The sequence below is a fragment of the Mesocricetus auratus genome, unplaced genomic scaffold, assembly GCF_017639785.1.
Source record: "Mesocricetus auratus isolate SY011 unplaced genomic scaffold, BCM_Maur_2.0 Super-Scaffold_100007, whole genome shotgun sequence".
Lineage (NCBI taxonomy): Eukaryota > Metazoa > Chordata > Mammalia > Rodentia > Cricetidae > Mesocricetus > Mesocricetus auratus.
Genome location: NW_024429191.1, coordinates 15,025,515 through 15,036,829, shown reverse-complemented (window position 1 = coordinate 15,036,829; position 11,315 = coordinate 15,025,515).

Here is an 11,315-nt window from a genome sequence, read left to right as displayed (position 1 = left end):
AATTATCCCAAGGCCGATGACCACCTCTTCTGCAGCCAGAGAGGCATTAGGAGCACAGCTAAGAGATACCCACCTCACCTAAGACATGAACGTTATGGCACTGGCCCCTTCCTTTTGTTCCTACAAAACATCTGTGCAAAAGAGGCCCAGCTGGCTTACACATATGTCCCACAATGTGGGCCGGCTTCAGCCTTTCTTTACACATTTCCCTCTCAATACCTAATGCTTTGTGAGAACAATGCTGTTAGCAGTTTTTACGTTTACAGACTTCAAACGTTGCCCTTCCTTCCATTGGCGAACTTGGACGGCCACGGGGGAGTTGACACATTACCTGTTTCCCTATTTTCTTCTTGGAGGAAAGTACAAGGGAATTCGGGGTTGTCCCTCCAACTTTCAGGCTCCAATTTTCAAAATCATTTATAATGCCTGCTTTTGGGAAACTATCCTGAAATTCCCCTCTCCCCTTTACAACCGTTCTGCTGTTGGCAAGGAAATACACCCATCATAGGTTTCATATATGGAGCAAAGGTCTACTTGAGATGGTGGGAAGGGAGGGAGTTACAGAAATGATCTAATAGTGAACAGTACTTTAAATTTGAAGCTGAAGGCATCCATACAGACAGGGAAGAACCTAAAATTAGCTGTTTCTTCAAAACTGGGTGCTTGAGAAGTTTTCATCGGTTCAGACTCGCTGGCCTATGAAGCAGATCTATCTGAACTATTCTGGCTCCAGCAAATGCAGCAGGCATCCAGTGCACAGGTGAATTAAGAGTTAATGTGTGCAAAACAACAACAACAACAAAACAAAAGCAAAAACAAAAAATGTACAGTAAAAGTCAAGTCTGAAACCATAGAGCAGGTTCAAAATGATAACATGGCAATTCCCTTGTGGTCAGAGCTGTGACACTGGAGTTGGGAGCTGTGGGTACAGCCAAAACCTAGACTTGGGACCCAGGTCTTCACTGATTCTTACATTCTATGGACACAACAAAACCTCCCCTTTCCTGCACCTGTTTTTAGGAAAATGAAAATGGAGGTTTCACGGGGGGGGGGGTTCAAACTCCTTTTGTAATTTCTAAAGTGCTCATCTTTTTGTAGGGGTGGGGACTTAGGGAGAGGTGATAGTAGTCACTAAACCTAGGCCTTTACAGAAGCTAGATACACAGTCCTCCCCTGTATCACCATTAGTTATAAGGGAGAGAACCACAACCCAGGCTCCAAACCTGAAATTAATGACACCATCACTTCAGCTACTGACTTTCCCCAGGATAACCCACGTTCACCCCAACATCAGTTCAGACTCTGACTTTCCCAAGAATAACTTGTGCTCTCCCCAACATCAGTTCAGCTGCTGATTTTACCAAGGCTAACACATGTTCTCACACTAATTAGTTTCAACACACACATGAAAAATGGAAGACGCATGTGAGTTTGATTTTCAGATAAATGGTAAGTTTGTATTAACTATTCCAAACGTTGTATAGATGCACTTATAAATAAGCAAAACAAAACTTTGTTTAGCTGAGATGAAGCCTGCATTTTATTGGACAAGTCTCCAATGAAGATTAAGCTGAGTGAGCTTAAGAAAAATGTACATTCTGCAAGTTTGAGTGAGGTGATTCTCTACCACCAGCTGACAATAGAGCCACTTGGGGGGAGCAGCTACACATTTTTGATACTTAGATGTTTCCCTTATGTAACGAATGAGAATGGGACTTTTTGTAAGAATCTGGGCAATGCTGATAACAGTGAGCCTGTGAACCACAGGACTACAGAGGCATCAGAGCTCCATGATGTGATACAGAATACGTGACTACTTCAGCGTAAGGTTCTCAAACTCTGCTGCACACTGAACTCATGGGATTTACAAAACTTACTGATGTTGGTGCATTCTGGTTTAATTAGCACTGGGTACGGACTGCAGCATTAGGACCTGCCAACACTCTAATGAAGAAGTTTCTAAGACATAGAAAGGTTTGGAAACCACTCTTCTTAGCATAAGAACTGCACCAATGACTTTTGTAGGAGCAGAAATGAAATATAACCTTGTAACCAAAATATTAAATAAAAAAGAACTTACTTTTCAAGCCCATTTCCCCTACATGGGCTGGGAGATACAGACCTTATGAATTGAGTGTCGTTTTCAAGAACTTTAACCTGGCTCTGTTTGTAGGAAGCATATTAACTCCTTTGCCAGAAATTCTGTGGGGAAACAATGGTCACACAAGATCTTTCCATGGTGAAGTACTTTAAATCACACATAGTGATGGCTTGCATAACAATGTTTTGGTCAGCGATTGACACGTGCACAACAGAGGTCCCATCTGTTTGTTTACAAAGGAGCTGAACAAGTATAGTCCCCAAGTAGTGACTGCAGCCATCATAAGGTCACGATGCAGCATTGCAAATGTGTCTGTAGTGATGCTGAGAAAACAAACCCATCCTGTCCATCATATAAACATATCACACATTTAATTCTATACAGCATAGTGCTTGATAATAATAAATGACTGTGATTTTGTTTATGAATTTACTACACTTCCTTTAGGTATTTTGGTGAGCACTCCTACTTATTATATAAAAACAATGGCAATAACAACAGGTGTTGGAGAGATGATTCATCTCTCTCTCACACACACATACACACACTAAAATAAGACATCAGAAAAAAACAACAACTGTTGTTTAGGACTGGGGGTGTCACTCAGAAGACTTGCTGGTCTAGCACGTGCAAAGCTCTTGCTTCCACTACCAGAAAAGAAAGATAAACTGTTTGAAAGGTACAGAAAAACAGGAGCACGCTCTAGATTGGCAGCAGCTTTGTAAATCGCCAGTTTCCCCCACCCTTCCTCTTCCTGGGACAGGGTTTCATTGCATAGCTCAGGTGGGCCTAGATCTTGTAAACCTCCTGCCTTGACTTCCTGAGTGCTTATACCACAGGCATGTTCTAAAGCTATTGACTTTACAAGCTAACACCAAGAAAGTACATCACACGATTGACCTGAGCTGTCTAGGCTGTGTAACGGCACTCTGTGGTGTTCATTCAGTGACAACATTACCACAGTTCTCAGAAGAGTAAACAGTCCGCGACTATAGAATGAAGGAAAAGCTGAAAACGGCACACTGACTGAACCAGAAGCTAGACTTCATTCCTCTATGCAGATCTCCCCAAAAGGGAGATCTCACACAAATGGACACGGAAAGAAGACTCTGTCAACCTCCAGCCTAGTTTCCCAAGAAGACAAAATACAGTGTGGGCTTTGCTAATTTAAATGTCGTGATAAGGGACAGCGGGCCTTCTTACACACTGCTAACTGCACACCGATCCTGGAACTGTTTGTCCTCTAACATTTAAATGGTTACTCAGCCCCCAGAGATGTCTCAGCCCTGAGCTAACACAGAGTGGAAAGAGCATAACTTTAGTGCCAAAAGCTCATAGATCTGAATTTCCAAAGAAGCACGCATCGTGGGAGGATATGGGCCCTTTCCCAGCTGCTTGGGAAATCTGAGAGCTGGAAGGAGATACGAATGTCAGAGAAGACACCTGATGAGCTCCAGAACTTCATTTCAGAGAACTATTTCACAAGACTGACCAATTTATCAAAAGCGGCCATGTACGGCCAGCAGCATGCAGTATCTTGTGGGTGGTTGATGGAATTCTAAATGAAGCAATGGCCCCAGCATCCTGCCAGCTAGTGGAGAATGAAGAACAACCAGGAAAGAATGATTGGAAAAAAGAAATGGACTCATCTACTCACAGGACAGCTCCAAGCTTTATCATCAAGGCAGGAGAAAGGGGAGTTTAGGTGGTCTGTGCAATGTCCTTCATGCCCACAAAAGAACACTTCCTCATTCTCATAGTTTGAGAAAGATGTGGAAACAACAAGATATCTTTTAGAAGTAAACTTACTTTCCCTTTAGCATTTCTTGTGGCTGTTTTTGTACCCTGTTACTTGCTGCATTTATCATGCAATAACTAAGGGAGTTTAAGGGCTCTGAAATGATGTACTCAAATATTTTCTAGTTAGAAAAATGAGTGGAACATATATCAGATATGTTTGACTATAAATAAACCTGTCTCTGACCTTGATACAATATTAGAACACTTTAAGTTCTTTGATTTCAGCTCTTCCCTTAAAAAGAACATAATTTGAAGAGCTGATCTTTACACGAAGTAAGCATATGCCTTAGCCAAAGACCCTACCTCATGGGCCTTTCCACTAGAGCTGGTTTACATACCGTATTCTCTACTGTATTGAAAATGCTTGAGAGAGTTGCAAGTCCAGTGCCGTGACAGACTGCTTGTCTGGAATGTGACGAACCCTGGGTTTCATCTCCAACATGTCAAGAAATAAGGAAGAGGGGAACAAGGAAGGAGAGGAGGAAAGAAAAGAAGGACAGAAGGAAAAGAACAGAAGGATTGTTGGAATTTCAGAAATAATATCAAAATATGAATTTTAAATGAAGAAATGCTGGTTCAAGTAAAGGGATAGCTATACTGTTTTTGGTGAAGGAAGCAATTAAACTGCTGAGGTATCAAATACCCCCACATATAGACCAAAGGCTACTTAGTGTAAGCTAATAAATAAATGCACATACATTTTTGTAAGATGCTTTGATCTCTTAGAGATACAAGAAGTTACAAACTCATTAAATATATTAATCTTGATTTAACATTAGTGGTGTGCACTGTTTTTTTAAAAAAAATGTTAAACTTAACTTTCAGCTCTACTATATCCTGGACACTGTGACAATTACCGGCAAGAAAGAACTGAAGTAAGCAAGGCAGATAAAGGTCTTCTCTAGGTTCAAAAGACTTACAGTTTAGTGCTGAAGACAGATGCAAATGACCCAGGAAAGGGTCCAAAAGGAAGTGATATTTGGATGGGAAGACTGTCTTAATAAGAACAACTGCTACTTTTTGATGTCATGCTAAAAGTGCTTGCTCAACTAAGTTCAAGGCTATCTGCTAAGTTAGATGCTTTGGGTATCCCCAGGGCAAGCTACTTGTGAATGTAGCTGGGTTGTAACACAACATGCACTTCATAGTCAGTGCTGGAACATGCAGTATTACTTTTATCTCTTTCTATGTTTTATTCTTAGCCATTAGATATCATCTGGCCTCTCCAGAGAAATAGATGAGACAAATGACTTAAGGAGGAAAGACTATTCCAGTTAAGGCAGAACCATGGTCAGATGCTTAACATTGCGCGCGCGTGCACGTGTGTGTGTGTGTGTGTGTGTGTGTGTGTGTGTGTAATGTAAAGGACACTAGCAAAAAGTCTCATCTTCCAACAGAATCTAGTTTCTATGATATAAAGGAGAGCCTTTCCCACAAAATATTTTGACAACACTGCCACCTAGTGGCTATAGGCAGGAGGTATTTATGAACTGAATTTTGAAGTACAAAATAGTGTCCTGAGGCTTACCTGGTAGATCTGATTCTAAAGTATATTTCCCAATGCTTTACCTTATATATAAAATAAATTATGAAGTAAACAGTCTAAATTCTCTCTCTCTCTCTCTCTCTCTCTCTCTCTCTCTCTCTCTCTCTCTCTCTTTCTCTCTCTCTCTCAGGAAAGTTCTGTGTGACTAATTCATGACCTCAGAGAGACCTTAAGACACTCTCTGTTGACTTATGTCAAATAGATTTAAGCTAAGAGAAGAATCAGTATAACTAGGGAACTTGTTTTACGAGAGAGGATTCGAACATCCTAATAGACCAAGAGCTCCAGTGAATTGTAGCACTGTCTGAAAACAAAAGGGATATGGAATGGGTACTGGAAATTAGATTTTCAGTAGAAATACAATCTTGTAAGTAGTTAAAAAAATAAAAAGACTTTTTATATACACATAAGCAAGCTCACAAATTCTGTTCTGTTCTTAGGAAGTAAAAGACCCAAATGTCTGTAAACGTAGTAATCTTAATTCTAATGTGCTTAGATCCTAACATTATTTGGGGGAGGGGGGTCAATTTAAATGTAGACAGGAGGTCATCTGAAGCAGGGGCAAGAAAAGATTCTTCACAAGATGTCTGTCTTAGTTAGGGTTACTGGTGCTGTGATGAAACACCAACTTAGAGAGGAGAGGGTTTATTTGGCTTCTGCTTTCATGCCCCTGTTCATCAAAGGAAGTCAGGACAGGAACTCAAACAGGGCAGGAACCTGGAGGCGGGAGCTGATGCAGAAACCACAGAGGGGTGCCCCTTACTGACTTGCTCCTCTTGGCTAGCCCAGTCTGCTTTCTTGTAGAACTCAGGACCAGAAGCCCAGGGAAGGAATCAGCTACCACGGACTGGGCCCTCCCACATTGATCACCGGTTAAGAAAATGCCCTACAGGCTTGCCTATAGCCAGATCTTATGGAGGCATTTTCCCAGCCGAGGTTCCCTCCTCTCTGGTGACTCTAGCTTGTGTCGAGTTGACAGAATACTGGTTAGTATAATATCTGAGACCTCAATTTCCATTCCTTGGTCCCTTCACTTAGGGTAAACCTCCTTTTCCTTCAGGCAAGCTTCTTTACCCCCAAGGAAGCCATTTTGTCTACAGGTTAGCAGAACTCATAAATGTAAATTCGTACCAGTTTGGGTCCACTCAACCTAGAAGATGTATTATTTTACTGCTTGATGACTCACACATAAGTTGTGCTCAAACTCACCCCCATTCCTGCCTCTCTAGCCCCTCCCTATCGTTTCATCACCTTGATCTTCAACTTCGGGTGTTCTTTTTCTACATCACTGAGTCTGCTTAGTGTTGCCAGGACGTGCACAGATGGACGCAGGGCCATTTCCTGGAGGGGAGCAGCCCCTCGGGGGCTGCATTTCTAAAGACAATGGACTCTCCCAGCAGCCTTGATTGTTACCTGCTCCTGCACGCTGCTGGGACTTTGTGACTCACTTGCTTTTGCCTTGGTCTTGGAGGTGCAGTCACAGCAGCTCTGGGCTCATGGGTGAAACGATCCCCTCTTGCCTGGGAAATCAGTGTCACTGCAACTGTCCCCTACCCCTTGCTCTTACAGTCTTACCATCTCATCTTGTACAATGCTCTCTGGATCCTGAGAGGGAGGGTGCACACAGATTTCTCATTCAGGGCTGAGCACTCTGAGACACTTATTCTCAAATAGAAGCATATTGTGCATTGGCTGAAACATTTTATCTTCCAAACAAGGGACCTCAGATTGAAGCAATGTGAGCAATAGAATGATGGAGATCTATAGCTTCGGGGCATGCTTGAGGCGCTCAAATGGCATGGCCAGGGCTCTTATCATTCCCTACTTACATCCCTGTTTTTCATGCCTTTCTCAAGCCACATGGCAGCTGGAAGCTGTAGGGCCAATATCTTCTCAGGTAACCACACTTCAGTCCACAACAGAGAGAATTAACAGTTTACACAATTCATTTCCCAGAAGTCCCGATGAAAGACCACACTGGCTTGTCAGTCATAGGCCATCTTTTAACCAATGCCTGTAATCAAGATGATGGGTGTCCTAGAGGTTAAAGTACATGGAGCTGAAGGGCAGAATCAGCTGTAACAAGTCCACATGGCTGGACATGGGTAGAAAAATGAATCGCTTATAAAATACACAATGTGCCGGGCGGTGGTGGCGCACGCCTTTAATCCCAGCACTCAGGAGGCAGAGGCAGGCAGATTTCTGTGAGTTCAAGGCCAGGCTGGACTGACAGCCTCCAAAACAATACAGAGAAACCCTGTCTTGTAAAAAACCAAAAAAATAAATAAAATAAAATACACAATGCTGTGGACAGGAAAAGCAGGACATTCAGCAACACATTGTACTGTGATAGCCCAAAGTTGCTGAATGAAGGCTTCATGTATTAAAGCAAAAAGAAATGCAGCAACTGGGAGTTAAGGTGGTGCAGAAAAAGATTGCATGCCAGGTTTACCATCATTATTTCCTTTAAGCAGTCAAATCTGCCTACCTGGACAACTATTCTTTATGATAACTGACTGTCGCATTGAGAGTTGTGACAATTCGATTTCCAGTCTTTCTCATGTTTCTTCTTTCTCTTGTTAGGTCAGAAGTTCTCAACAATATGGTTCATAACACCTTTGGGGGTTAAATAACCCTTTCATAGGGGTTGCCTAACACCATCAGAAAACACAGATTTTTACATTACAGTTCACAACAGTAGTAAAATTACAGTTATGAAGTAGCAACAAAAATAATTTTATGGTGGGGGTCACCACAACATGAGGAACTGTATTAAAGAGTTGCAGTGTTAGGAAGGAGAACCATTGGGTTAGATCCTTATTGCCTTAGTTATTGCATGCCAATCCTGCATGCAGACAGCTATTTATTTTCTGTGTCTAGCTATTCTACAGGTTTCAATGGCCACAAGTTCATTCCTTAGTCCATTCTATTAATCATATAACGTTAGCAATTGATCCAGTTTTATTTCAGAATGCTTGGTGTCTCAGAGTCCTGTGCTCTTTTTTACCTGGCCCCAATGTCATCTTCCTTACAGCTCTAGTTAATATGAAAGAATAAGGATGTTAAAGACATACTCTAATTAAGAATCATTCGATGGATACCTCTTCCACTGAACTCTATGCCTCTTGCCTACAGGGACTTTTCCTTTGTAGTACTCTAAGCAAGCATGAAATAAGTTTGCATAACATACACACCCTTTTCAAGACAATGCAATACCTCAGTACACCATGTCTAACACATGACTTAGTACTGTCACAATGAAAGAATGACCAGTTTATTACAGCAGCCAACCCCCACATGAATAGCAGTTGGAGTGGGTATTTTTGTTGCCTCTAGAAATCAGAGGCCTTTCTTGTGCTTGACAAACTTATCATATATGGATGAATGTCCCATTTCTTATTATGAAAATGGCAGACACAAAAGACCCTCACCCCCACCTTTGGCATGTATGTGGACTCCAGTCTGATCTGGGAGATCTGCACTTAGTACTATGGAACAATCCAAGTTAATGTATGAAGCTAACTATTAAAATTCATTTCACTTGTGACATCTAGTGTCTAATGATGGTATTGACTGCACTTTATTCAGGGTATTCCTAAACAGTGACTTTTATGTCCAAAAGACAAAAACCACCACAAGGTTACTTTAAAGACCATAACTGGATTGTAGGCTGGTTATCCTTTGCTTTGTGTCTAATATTCACTTGAGTTCACCATGTTTGTCTTTCTGTGTCTGCACTACCTCACCCAGGATGGTTTCTTCTAGTTCCATCCATTTGCCTGCGGATTTCAAGATGTCATTGTTGTTTACTGCTGAGTAGTATTCCATTATGTAAATGTACCACATTTTCTTTATCCATTCTTCCATTGAAGGGCATCTAGGTTGCTTCCAGGTTCTATTACAAATAATGCTGCAATGAACATAGTTGAACAAATGTCCTTGTGGTATGAGTGTGCATCCTTAGGGTATATTGCCCAAGAGTGGTGCTGGGTCTTGAGGTAGGTCGATTCCCACTTTCCCGAGAAAACACCATACTGATATTCACAGTGGCTTTACAAGTTGGCACTCCCACCAGCAATGGAAGAGTGTTCCCTTTTATCCACATCCTCTCCGGCATAAACTGTCATTGGTGTTTTTTATTTTAGCCATTCTTACAGGTATAATAAGATGGTATCTCAGATGTTTTGATTTGCATTTCCCTGATGGCTAAGGATGTTTAGGACTTTCTTAAGTGCTTTCCGGCCATTTGGGATTCCTCTATCGAGAATTCTCTATTTAGTTCTGTACCCTACTTTTTAATTGGATTGTTTTGTGTTTTGGTGTCTAGTTTCTTGAGTTCTTTGTATATTTTGGAAATCAGCCCTCTGTCAGATGTGGGATTGGTGAAGATCTTTTCCCAGTCTGTTGGCTGCCATTTTGTCTTGTTGACTGTGTGCCCTTTGTCTTACAAAAGCTTCTCAGTTTCAGGAGGTCTCATTTATTAATTGTCAATCTCAGTGTCTGTGCTACTGGTGTTATGTTCAGGAAGTACTCTCCTGTGCCAATGCATTCAAGGGTACTTCCTACTTTCTCTTCTAAGGGGTTCAGTGTGGCTGGATTTATGTTGAGGTCTTTGAAGCATATGACCTTAAGCCAGGAAAGAAGGACCCTAAGAGAGACATACATGGACACCCCCATCCCACGCCTGAGGAGGAGAAATAGACAAGATCTCCTGAATAAATTGGGAGTGTGGGGGGAGGGAGAGGTGAGAACTGGAGGGTGAGGAGAATATGAGGGAAATTCCCAGGAATCCACAAGGATGACCCCAACTAAGAATCTAAACAATAGTGGAGAGGGAACCTTAAATGCCCTTTCCCTATAATAAGATTGATGACTACCTCAATTGTCATCATAGAGCTTTCACTCAGTAGCTGATAGAAGCAGAAGCAGAGATCTACAGCTAAGCATGGGGCCAAACTCCTGGAGGCCAGTTGTAGAGAGGGGGGAGTGATGAGCAAAGGTGTCAAGACCATGCTGGAAAACCCACAGAAACTGCTGACCTGAGCAAGTGGGAGATTACTGACTCCAAACTGACAGCTGGGGAGCCTGCATAAGACCAAACTAGGCCTCCTGAATGTGGGTGTCAATGGGGGGCTTGAGCAGTCTATGGGGTCCACAGGCAGAAGATCCAGTATTTATCCCTAGTGCATGGAACTGGCTTTTTGGAGCCCACTCTCTATGGAGGGATACTTTGTGCAGCCTAGATGGGGGGGGGGGCTCAGTCAGTAAGTGCTCCCAGATAATGTGACAGACTTTGATCATCCCTCATGGGAGGACTCATCCTCTCTGAGGAATGGATTGGGGGTGGGATGGGGAAGATGGTGGGGGCAGGGGGAGGATAGGAGGGAAAGGAAACTGTATTGGTATGTAAAACAAGATTGTTCTAAAAATAAAAAATAAGTGGAGCGGTGCTGGTGGTGCACACCTTTAATCCCAGCACTCGGGAGGCAGAGGCAGGCGGATGTCTGTGAGTTGGAGACCAGCCTGGTCTACAAGAGCTAGATCCAGGACAGCATCCAAAGCCACAGAGAAACTCTGTCTCTAAAAACCAAAACATAAAAAAAATTAAATTAAAATTAAAGGGATGGGTGGTGGTGGCAGCGGCAGGAGCACATGATTTCATTCCCAGCACTCAGAGGTAGGTGGATCTCTGTGAGTTCCAGGCCAGCCTGATCTACAAAGCTACACAGAAAGACCCTGTCTCGAAAAACCAAAAATAAATAAATGAACGAAAATTTACGAAGTCCATAACTGAATTTTATTTATGATGCTAGATAAGGCAGCTCTGAGTCAGAAGAAGTTCATACAACTCCTGCGAACAACAAGATC